The sequence below is a fragment of the Pinus tabuliformis genome, chromosome Q, assembly GCF_031772625.1.
Source record: "Pinus tabuliformis cultivar Carrire ecotype Pingquan chromosome Q, CPIR1, whole genome shotgun sequence".
NCBI classification, from domain to species: domain Eukaryota; kingdom Viridiplantae; phylum Streptophyta; class Pinopsida; order Pinales; family Pinaceae; genus Pinus; species Pinus tabuliformis.
The window spans coordinates 217738112-217751129 of NC_142296.1; positions in this window are offsets into that span (position 1 = coordinate 217738112).

The window sequence follows — 13018 nt, forward strand, 5'->3', positions numbered from 1 at the left end:
CACCTACCCTGCACGTCGAATAACCTTGCGTACTCCACCACCCTACCTTAATCCCTTCCCCGCCACCTTGCCCACTTACCAACCATGCATTCATTCTAAAGGACACTGCACCCCCTGCCTTGAGCATGTGGGGGGTGGCAGTGATTATGGCCCGAGTCCTACACATCTACACCGAACTTGGCTTGACTAACATGACCCGCATCCCGATTGGGGGAATTTTTTTTAATTTACAAAAAAAAAAAAACCATATTAATAATATATATGCATATGTTATTAATCTCAAATTATAATTTTTGCATATTAAATATAAAAGTGAATTACCTGTCTTTTGAACTAAAATTTTACTTTGAATTTTTTATTTATTTAAATTAAAAATTATTTTAAGGTAATTGTTTATATAATTTTTTTTCCAAGGAAAAAGGTGAAATTATAATCTTCACGTGTCTGTCAGCGACCAAGGTTCCGCTCTTTTCATCGACCTTCCCTGTCTCTGTATCGCCACCCTTCTCCACAACCTTTCTCACCTGCCCTGCACGTTGAATAACCTTGCCTACTCCACCACCCTACCTTAATCCCTTCCCTGCCACCTTGCCCACTTACCAACCATGCATTCATTATGAAGGACACCACACCCCCTGCCTTGAGCATGTGGGGGGTGGCGGTGATTATGGCCCGAGTACTACACATCTACACCCAACATGGCTTGACTAACATGACCCGTATCCCGATCGAGGGAATTTTTTTTAATTTAAAAATAAAATAAAAAAGCATAATTAATAATATATATGCATATGTTATTAATCTCAAATTATAATTTTGGCATATTAAATATAAAAGTGAATTACTTGTCTTTTGAACTAAAATTTTATTTTGAATTTTTTATTTATTTAAATTAAAAATTATTTTAAGGTAATTGTTTATATAATTTTTTTTTTCCAAGTAAAAAGGTGCAATTATAATCTTCAACATGTATGAGATGCATTTACTTGTGAAACAGAACAATTAGTGTTCAAAACTATATATACAGATTACAACATAGTTGTAGAAAGTAAAATTAACAACAGTGATAACTTAAACCAAATCATTGTCCAAAAACCGATAATGACAAAAAGAAAAATACCATCGAACGATTAGGGTGATCATTTCAAGAGATTTCCATTCATCTTGATGAATGGACGATGGAAAAACTGAAAGAAAGCACCATCTCTGAATTCCTGAATTAACCATTGACCCCTGCTCAGCTGTGTGGCCTGTTTGGATAAATGATCAGCGATTTCATTCGTTTCCCTGTATATATGAGAGCATACAATAAAATCAAATTGTGATTTTAGAGATATGGCATCATCCAGTGAGTCTCTGAGTGTGTGCAAGTGACAATGGTATACATTGTTTATCCAATTTATAACAATCTGTGAATCCCCAAAGATCTGAATCTTTTGAAAATTTTGTTCCCTCGCAAAAAGGAGAAGGTGTTTTAAGCTGTGAAGCTCAACAAGGTTATTTATTCCCCTGCCAAGACCCATTTTGATTCTGAATAACATGTGCTCATTAATGTGTAGGACATCTCCCCCCCACAACCCTCGGCTTGGGCAGAGCCATCAAAATAACCCCACGGAAACAGTTCAGGAATGATGACTCGAGGAGGTTTGTTGTCAGGGATGTTTGGAATCAGATTGAAAATGCCAACAGTGTTGGTACTAGTGGCTAACCAGTTGATCGGAGCCTCCTAGAAGATCAATGGGTTCCTATTTAACCAAATGCCGCAACATGCAATCAGGAGAAGATTCCTAGCCTTTTGGGAAGGAGCCTCAGTCCACCAACGAAACCATGCATCCTCTATTTTTTGTCCAAACCAATTGTTCTTTATGTTGATGGAAGAAATGATAGAGGACCAAAATTGTACTGTGACCGGGCATAGGAAAAAGAGATGGTTTGAGTCTTCAGCATAGGATTTGCAGAAGCAGCATGAGGAGGGACCGTGAAAGGCGCGTTTCATGTGATTTGTTTTAGTTGGGGCTATGTTTGTGAGAATACACCACATGAACAACTTCAATTTCTTGGGCGGGGGGGTTTACGTTTCTAAAGGTGTCACCACCACCAACTGTTTATGCCATTTCCTTGGCTTGTCATAAGAGCCGCATAGCCTACTTTTGGGGAGTATCGCCCGTGAGAGACAGTAGCCCAAATGAGATCGTCCTATTTCTATGTTAACCTGATATTGGATTCCTCAAGTGCCCCATTGAAATGAATCCAGACCCTGCTCCATCAATCTGGGATGTTCAAAGCCCTGTGATCTAGCCATCGCTGTGGCACCCAAAGATCGATACCCACAACAACTATTTGGCTGATTTTTGAGATACTAGCCCCTGAGAGATACTGTCAAATATCCATCGGCAGGATGTGGCCATTGCCGCAACTAGTCCAGGCATCTGTGCCTAAACGCACCTGCGCACCGTTCCCAATTTTCCATGCAAGCCCATTCTTGATAACACTGAAGGATTGAGAAATAGCCTTCCATATGATGGAGGCACCAACAAAGGATATATTGAGTTTGCGTATCCAATTCATAATTGTGAGGGGGTGGATGTATTTATAATACATTACCTCTTTCCATAGACATTCTGATTTGATTAAATGCCAACCCATCTTTGTTGCGAGTGCCATTGCAAAGGACTCTAGGTCTTTTAATCCCTAGCCTCCTAGTTTTTTTGGCTTCCCAATCATGTCCCAATGGACACAGGAAAATGTCCTCCCCACATTCTAACCCCTCCAAAGGAATCTACAATAGATTTGTTGTATCTTGTTGAGAATTCCTTTTGGGATCCAAGCTAGAGTCATCTAGTAAACCATAATGGCCTCAAGCACCGCTTTTATTAAAGTGAGTCTACCAGCCCTGGAGAGCAAACGTTGTTGCCAGATGTTTATTCTGCTTTCAATTTTTGCAATAAGCCAGGTCCAATCGGTAATGCGATATCCATTTGGTTTCAGTCTGAACCCCAGGTATTTTAGACCATCATCCAGCTCTTATCTGACAAAAGAAAATTGCTGGGGCGTGTATCTTTTCTCGTTTTGGAGACAGGTCACACAAATGATTATGGATTTTCCATAGTTTGGTTCCATACCTGTTGCTTTGCAAAAGAGAGATAGTATGTTCTTGAAAACGTACGAGTCACGAAAGGAACCATTTAGAAATATAAGTACATCATCAACAAAGAAAAGACGTGAGAGAATAGTCATATCTGATATCCAAACTCCCCCAAATCACTAGCCTCACGAACATATTTTATCAATTTTCTTAGACCTTCCATGATTAGAAGAAAAAGGAGGGGAGAGAGAGGGCATCCCTGTCTCAGACCTCTCTCAACATGAAAAAAACAAGAGGCCGCCACATTGATAGGGATACTAAAGGAGGCAGAAGAGAAACAACACTTAGTCCAGGAGATAAAGGAGTGTGGGAAGTCGATATGAGTGAGGATGAGCTGCAAGTATGACCAACTAGCCCGATAAAAGGCTTTAGAGAGATCATCTGTAGAATGTTGAACTTTTTGTTCGATTTTTTGATCGAGTGGAGGCCTTCCTGGGCAGTCCCTATAGCTTCGTGAATCTGTCGATGAATGAGGAAAGCAAACTATTTCTTGGAGATCATCCTGGAGAGAATAGGTTTAACACGAAGGGCAGTGGTTTTGAAGATGATTTTGTAGATGTTGTAGTAGAGGGAGATTGGTCGATAATCATCAAAAGTGAGGGGTTTATTAATTTTTGGGATGAGTGCCAGGAAAGTCGCGTTAAAACCCTCATACATTCTACCCGTGGTTTTGCATTCCTCAACTGCCAAGAGGAGATCTGGCCCAATAAGTTCAATGAAGGAACTGTAGAATTCCACCGGCCACCCATCCGACCCCAGAATTTTATCTTTTTTGAAACATTTCAACACTACTTCAAGTTCCCCCCGCGATACCGATGCTATTAAGGCCTCCTCATCTTCTGGCACGACAAATCTAGGGAGAGCCTCAACAATGTGAATAATGTCTGGGAGGGTGACACCCCGATGGGCCTTATATGTATTTGAAAAGTGACGAACACCCATATCGGCCAGCTGATTGAATGTGTTAGCCTCCCTGCCTTCTTGATCATGTAGCTTCCAAATGGTGTTGATATATTTTCTCCGGCAAGCATATTGTTGAAAAAACTTGGAGGTTTCATCTCCAGCTTTTGGCCATAACGCTCTGATCTTTAAATGCCATGACTCCTCTTTCATTCTCAAGAGTCTAATCTTCTCCGATTCGATATGAATTAAATGTTCCTTTGTTTCTATCAAGGCAAAACTAGTAAGCTTAGAGGCTTCCAATACTTTAAGGTCTTCTTCAATCCTTTGAAGATCGGCCTCATGTTTTCATTGTTTTTTCTGTGCCCTATCAATGGTTTTTGTTTTTAGGCGGGCCAAATTATTTGCAATTACCTCGGCCAGGGAGGATCGGTCGCCCGACCTACAATGAATCCGAGAGTCACTGACTAATTTGTGGAATTCAGCTTCAGAGAGCCATGTCGAGTTGAATTTGAACGGCACCTGGGGTTTGTGATTATCATCTCGGATCTCCAAAAAAATTGAAGAATGATCTGATAGCCCACCCAAACCCACCCACTGGCGAAAACGATACAATATGGAAAGTAGAGGGGCCTTTATTAGAAAACAGTCAAACCGTCTAGCCAAAGCATCCTCCCCCGTCCTTTTGTTTCTCTAGGTTGGCATGAGCTTAGCCGAATAAATGTTCAGAAGGTCATGGGAATCCATCAAGATTTCAAAAAAGGCCGAAAGAGGATCACTTTGTGCTCTGTTGCCCCAAGATTCTGCCAGCCCAAGGGAGAAATTTAGATCTCCCCCGATGATCAAGTTTTCTGATTGCATAAAATCGGCCTCGAGTAGTCTACCCCAAAAAAATTCCCTTTTATGACAGGGCCTGTAGATGTTGACTAATGTGAGAGGTTGATTGAAATCCGAGGAGGTGATATCAGCACCTAGGAAACCCTCAGCCCCCCATACATTGTGCAATTTTATTGATCTTTTATTAAAGGCCATGGTGTAGCCACCCGAGTGTCCTCGAACATCCAAGAGGTGGAAAACCCAGTCTGGGAGGAAATTCATGAGCATATTTTTTACCAGGTTCCCTTCCCCCAGAGTTTCTTGCAAAAAAATGGCATCTAATCTCTTTGAATTACATAACCTCTTTAGAGCTATTTTTTTGTCTAGTCTGGCTAAGCCCCTGTAGTTGAAGGAGAGACACTTCACGGGGAAACTTTTTGAGGGTTGCCCTATGCTCTAAGGACCCAGTCAATGGGGGTTTGTATGCCCGAAGCCACTTCGATGCCAGCCCTCTTAATGGCTTTAGATAGATGGGATTGTTTGCCTTTGGGGGGTTTCAAGGGGATGGAAGGGAGGGGATCCTCATCCAGTCCGAAGGCCGGGGTCTGTGAGGCAATGAGGGAGCAGAGGAAATAGCGGTGAGAACCACTAGAGGTCGGGCTACCTCTAGGTGTTGGAGAGGGTGGAATCAGAATAATAGAGGGGTTTGTACTAAGGCAAGGGGGAGGAACTGTTAACACAGGGAAAATAGGGGAACACAACTTGCTAACCCCAGTAACCGAACCAAACAATAACACAGACACAGAAGAAATATCAGATATTAGACATTCATTAGAAAACAAAGGAGGAGGAGTGGGAGTACTCGAGAAAGTTGATTCTCTAGCCTGAGCTTTCATGAGAGGTGTCGTTGAGGTCACAAAGTCTGACCGCTAATATGGCACCCCAAAATCGTGCTGTGTCGACCCCAAAACCTCAGGAGGATCTGCCTGCAGGGGAAAATCCTCCTCCATCGTTTGTGTACTTGCTGAAACCAGTGACCTCGGAGGTTCCTACTGCTTCTGTGATAGCATAGGGTAATGTTTGTACATATGTCCTACCTCATGACACCACCTACAATGAAACGAGATGCCCTTGTAATCGAGAATCTATCTCCTAGTGATCTCGCCCATTTGAAGAAGATAACTCTCCACCAAGACCTCTCTGGTGTCAAGGTAAACTAGGATTCTAGCTAAGGCCATGCATTCGGTATCCTGGTATGCCCTGTCTTGATCTAGATACACCCATAACATCACCAATACACGGGAATATGTCCTGACCAAAACTGGAGTGGAAGGTCGGGAAGGCGAACCCAAATCGGACCAACTCCCATGTTTTCCTTCTCCGGATCAAAGAGCGGTGACCACCGCTTTAGAAGAACATGAGTCATTTCAATATGTTAGTACCTCGTTAAGACCCAATCCACCAGTTTCGGCTTTGAGAATATGAGCACGAACTGACCCCTAGATAGAGTGATGACTCCAGGGAGTTGCACCATTAGGTTCCCCCAAACTTTCGTGGTCCATTTTCTCAGGCGAGCAAGGGTGTAGTTTCTGCCATGAACTCGACCAACTAGGACAGTGCTCTCTATTAGAGCCGCTTGTGCCATAGTAATACCAACCCCAAACACTAGTCGACGATATCTTTCCCGAACTTTGGAGTGCTTTGATTTTTTCCTTTTCCCTGATGCTTTTTGCTGGTCTGAGGGGGCTCCTTCAACTTGTGGGTTCTCGTCTGAATCCAAGGAGCGGTTTTCTTCTAGAACTCTATCCTGTCTGTAGATACCATCAAAGAAGCCTGAGGGAAGAGCTGCAGTAGTGCCCAGGAGGGAGGATCCTTCCGGCACAGAACCGTGAATACTGATGTGGGGAGGCGAAGAGCCCGACTCTACAAGGATCGAACCACTAACAACCACCGTAGAAGCGCCGACACCACCTTTAGAAAAGGCAAAACTTGACTGAGCCTGTGACCAGGATTGAAGTTCTGATGGAGACGAGATGGAAAGGAATGGTGAGTCGGAGCCCTCACCTAGACAAAACAACCCATCAGAAACAACGGTAGCTAGTCGTGAATTACCCAAAACCTGGAGAGAGACCTCGATATCATCCATTAGAGAGGTGAGGTCTGCAACCTGCTGGCCTAGTAGACTGGTGTTCTCTAGTTCTTCCCCAGCTTTTGACGTGTGTTTGTCTTCAACCCAAATTTCTGCTGGGGTCAAGGAGTCAGAGGAATAGTCTAGCAGGTACTCTTTCATTCAATAATCAAAGTCGTTGGTAGCAAAAACCGTTCCAAGGAAATCGGGCAAACCCCTGCCTGTCCGTTGACCTTGTTTGAAACCTCCCAAGTACCCGGAGACCGGATGGTAAAAACCTTTTCACCGCAACTATAACACCCTCGAAACCGTCATGGTAAGTAACCTCAGGCAAAATCAATGCCGTTCCCACCTCTGACAGCGAGCCTAAGTGAAAACCCATGGAAACAATATTTGGATATAGAAAATAAAATTTGTCAAGCTTAAGACAAGCTATGAACGCTGGGCCTTGAAACTGTGAGCAGGATAATGCAAGTAGGCATCGAATGATGGGTCAAAAACTTTGTGATGGGTAGCAATGACCCTGGAGACTGTGTCTCTGCAAACCCTAGCCCTACCATCGAAACCTCGAAGTGTTACCGCCATCGCCTTCTCCTAAGCAACAAGCATTCTTTCAGCAGATGTTTTATTTTGAGCAAGATCAATTGTTTATATAACTGTTATTATAAACTTTGCGATTTACTTGTGAAGTAAAAAGTTATTTAAAAAAATAAAAAATTGTTATATTTCAAATTGAAAACTAGTTATTGATAATTAAAAGTTATATTTCAAACTGAAAACTAGTTATTAACTAAAATTATTTTAAATTTTATTATTATTATTTATTTAAATTAAAAGTTATCTTAAGTTAGCTATATATAACTGGTCATAAATAACTAAAGGTTATTTAATTGTTATCTTAAACTTTATGATTTATTTTTAAATTAAAAATTATTTTGGAAATAGCTAAAATAAAAGATAACTATAAATAATTAAAATTTATATTCTAAATTGTAAATTAATTATAGATAATTAAACTTATATCTCAAACTAGAAACCAAAACCCAAAACTTAAAGAGAAGTTCTAGTTAATTTGTTATGACATACTTTATTAATAATATAAAAGTTATAAAGTTATGTATTTGTAAAAATAGAATAATGATAATATAATAACGTTCTAAGAGAGGGTTATATTATGGTCAAGTTTATATCTATAATGAGATAAATATATGTGTTAAAAAAAGAGTTTAAATAAGGTTAGGGATAATAAAGCTTTGTGCCTAAAATTTTGTTTTTGAAGAAGTTTGTTATTTAGAAAGGTAAATCTAGTTATATAATAAATAAAAAAGAATTAGTTTAAATATTAATAATGAGTGTTATGTAGAATATATATTAATATATAGTATAAAAATGAATAGAAGTTTTAAAGATTGAGAATAAATTTATATGATGTGGTTTCATCTGTTTAATAAATTGGATGAAAGAGCTTGAATTTGTTTAATTATTATTAAAGTACTATGTTGAAATAGGTAATGAAGGTTGAATTTTTTTAGTTAATATTAAAATATTATCTTAGGATTGATAAGTTATTATTATATTTTATTATTTATTAGAAGTATGTTGTAATATTTCATTGTATGAAGGTTTATAAAATTATTATTTATAATATTTATGGTGTGGTATTTGAATTAACAAGAAATTTGAGTGTAAATTAATAATTGGAAAAGAATTTATTTGAATATTAAATAAATAAATAAATAAATAAAAGATGAAATAAAAGAAGAAAAGATGCAAGAATTGAGATCATATTTGATTACTTACATTGGAGGAGAAGTGAATAAACAAAAACCTAGTAATAATGATGTGGATTAGTTGGTTAAATAAAATGGAGTGATTGAAAGCTTGGATTCATGGTGAATAATGATAGTTTGTTGGTTGACTTTTATCTAAGGATGTAGCCTCTTGAAGAAGGAAAAAATGGTAATGAAATCCTAACTATGAACATTAAGAAGAGGCCATACAATATGAAGTAACATTCGAGACTAATAATAGGCTAAATTTTCCAAGTTACATGTGCAAACTAGGCATGGAAAATCATATTTGAGTGAATTAAGGTGGATTATGTACAAATTGACTATTTTTAAATTAATGCAAGTCATGTGTATCTTAAAGAGGTTGTATTAAAAAATAACTATAGGAATTGCATTGTCACTATGATATTTATGTTTGTACTTCTTAAGAGGCACACCTTTTAGAGTGATGCATTGTGGAAACTTAATGAAATATTGGAACGCTGAAGTGTTTTAAGTTTTTTTGTTTTTATATCCCAATGAGATGAGGACCAATCCACAACAAAATTTTCAAACTTATTTATGATGAAACTATGGGGTATATGTGGTGCTTAATGATATGTGGTATATGAGGTTAATGATGTATATGTGGTGCTTATTTATTTATTTGTTATGATAATGATGTTGAATGCTCATGATGGATATGATATGTATAGAGATCATGAATTTATGATATGATGTATATTGACATGTGGTTCATTTATTATGTGATGTCATAATATATCCTTGATGCAAATATGTTGATGTTATAACTTATGAGGATATTTTATGATGTGAAGCATGTGGTAATCACATGCAAAGTTTAAGACATGCAAGAGCATGTAGTTATTTACTATTTAGAATGTTGTGATAACAATGATGTTATGTTATCAGGATGACATGCAAGAATGGGCATATGGATTATTTTCTTTGATACTATGATTATAACTAATGCATTGGTTGCATGTTGAGGTGTGGTGACTGATAGGAACTCCACAAATGGGTCGAGAGGGCTGGTTTATTTGATGATCTCGTGGGAGCCCATACTTGTGAGGGAGAATATGTAACACCATATGGGTTGGGGACGTACTCAATCAACGCTACATATGCTAATGGTTCCTTTGTCTTGTATAGCTCTTGATGGATAACTCTTGAGGGGCTGTGGGACCATCTTGAGGAGGCCAAGTGCCTAATATTGTAAGCCAAGTGCCTGATATTGGATTGGGATGCTGAAGTCTAGTGGGGGTGTAAGGACTTCGATGCCTAGGGCTATGCACTCTAGTGAGTGTGGAGAGAGTGGGCCAACTTTGCAAGATGCCCAGAGTCATTGAGTTCTGGGATTGGATGTCTGCCTTTGGGCAAATGAGGTCTGAGCCGGGCGCGAGCCTTGGGGCCAGTCTTGGGCTATGGTACAGACCGACGAGGCTTATGCCTGGTTACGAAAGTGGGAAAAGGATAAATATTCCTTGGGATTCTCGGGCGATATGGATACTTTCGATGCCTGATGCTTATACTAGTTTAACAAAGGGTGTAGGGCAAATGTGAAGTAATAAATAACTAAATAAATAAACTGTTAAATGATTCAACTTAACTTCGGGACGAAGTTCCTTAAAGAGGGGGGAGTATGTAATGTCCCCTAATAATAAAAATAATAAAAAGTAAATAAAATAATATAATATTAAAATATAAGTAAATAAATAATAAATAATAAATAAAATATAATAATGATAAATAAATAGTAAAAATAAGTAAAGTTAACAAAAAGTAAAAATGAATAATATAAGAAAGAGAAATTAAGTAAAATTTAAAATAAAGAAATAAAAGTTGTATTTTGACACATGGCATGTGTGTATGCAATCCCCTTTCCATTTTTTGGTCTATTTAATGGACGACGATGAAGATGAGATTCATCATTCCTTCATCCATTCTCTTAGGAGAAAAGTGTTGTGAGGCAAAGGATTCCGTGACAATAGTACGTTGATTGAGGGCTCAGGGGTGTCTAGTTGTAGAAATATTATGTGCAACTGAGCCTACGGTTGGGTGGAGAGTCGTTCCCAAAAACTTTGTTGTGGATAGCGGAATTCAAAGAGCATTCAACTCTAAAGGCACAAGTAAAGAATATCGTCAGTATAAGTAAGTTGTCTCTATTCGTGTTTTAGAAATTCTATGTTAGATACATAACTTTTCTTTATTCTTTATTCTTTATTTACTTATATTTTAATATTATATTATTTTGTTTACTTTTTATTATTTTCATTATTAACAAGGGACATTACAGAGACGCTTAGCATTATATCCATCTATTATTTGGTGTGCTCTTATACACATTATCCCTATCTGTTGGAACTTTATGAGACTTTCAAAATCCTTCCACTTAGTAATTGGAGGATCCCCTCTAGCCTCAAGGTTTTTGTTTGGCTTTCCCACTAGGTTAGGCCATGGCCCTCTAGTTTCAAATAAGCAAATGAAGTTTTTTGTTCCTCCTCTATATGGTGAACACTAAAATAAACTTCTAATTGTTGTAATCATTGATTTAATTTCAAAGTGTCAATCTCACCTTGATACAAATTGATGTCGAACTTTTAATTCATCTTAAACAAGGATTATGAATGGTTCAGTTGATGGTAAAAAATGACCTCATCAACATGTAAGGGAGACCACCTGGTCAAAGCCCTAATTAAGCTCTTATCCATTTGATTTAGTGGTTCCAACTGGTTCAATTGGGCCCAGTTACCCTCTGTGTCTCTTCTAGCTTATAGTATGTCTATTACTTTCCAATAGAAAGAGAGAAATCATATATGACCTCTTGTAGAGCTCATGCAAGAAAGTGATCCTTAAGCTTACTCTATGGTTCAACCAAGCCACAACTAAGTTTTGTCTCTGTGTAAGGGGGCTTCTAGAAATGCAAAATTAAATCTAAATACAAATTTACTCTAATATGCAAATAAAACTAATCCTATCTCGAATTGGGAAATGATAGCCTTCTCTCAATTTGAAAGTAGATGGACTAACTAACTAAGAGAAAATGATTGTTTATATGATCAAATTCATTATATAATTTTCATTAATTAAAGTAGTTCATTCAATTAATGAAAGAGAAAACAAAATAGAAATGTATTTAAAAATAAACAATTATTGCTCAATACATTCCTATCTCAATGAATTCATATTAATTCTAATTTTGTTTTGTTCTTCAAAAATAGCTCTTACAAAACCTCAATAGCATAAAACAATCAATATGACAGTGATGATCAATATGAGAATGCAATACACTATTTAGAACATAAATTAAAATCAACTAAAGAAATTATGACAATGACATAGTTAACTTACAATCCAAACAATAGTGCATTAGAATGGAATTTTATTAAACTCATACCATAACTTCACTACAAAAATCTGCAGCCAATGAGCAGCTTCAACTCCTTGGAGAATTTTTTTTTTTCTCTGCAAATACTAAATTCTATTAACTGAAAAGGAGAATATTTTTACATAGAGTTGAGGCCTCAGAGATCAGAGCTCGAGGGCACTCAACATAGCAGAACTGCCCCCTGACAAAAAGAAGCTGGGGAGACCAGTTACATATAACAAAAAACCAGATATAAAACCCAGAGGATGACATGTTTAGCTGAGAAAGATACATATGCAGTAGAAGCATAAAATCATTGTAAACTAGCCTGTACGTGAATCGCCATTTCCCCAACGGGATGCCAAAACAACAAGCCATAAGTGCTGAACCTTGACTGTGAGCGAAGATGCCTGTAGGTGGTCATCTGAGCAGTAGCAAAAACAAAAAGGAAAAAAAGCGGTCCCAGGTGGCGCTAGACTTCCTTAACCTTACCAGGAGTCTTCTCCTCAACCAGACATGCACTGCCAGTCCTCAGACTCTCATTGCCATCCGTTTCGCTGATAGGGATCGCCATGGAGTGACTTGTGGTGCCAAGAGTCCCTTCCTCAACAACTGGGCTTACGTCTTCAAGGGGCAGAATACTTTTAGGAATTTCCTCCTGACCAGACTTATCACTTTTCCAATTCTCCGGGCTATCTTTATCCATGGAATGCTCACTACTTTGGGAAGGATCAGGAGCGATGCATGCTAGAGGGGAGACTTGATTTTCTTCTTCCGACAGGATGATGGTGATGTGAGCAGTAATCAGAGGCCTGTTTAAATTGCTTTGAAATTTAAAATGCGTGGTTTGGAAAGCACTGTTAGGAATTGGC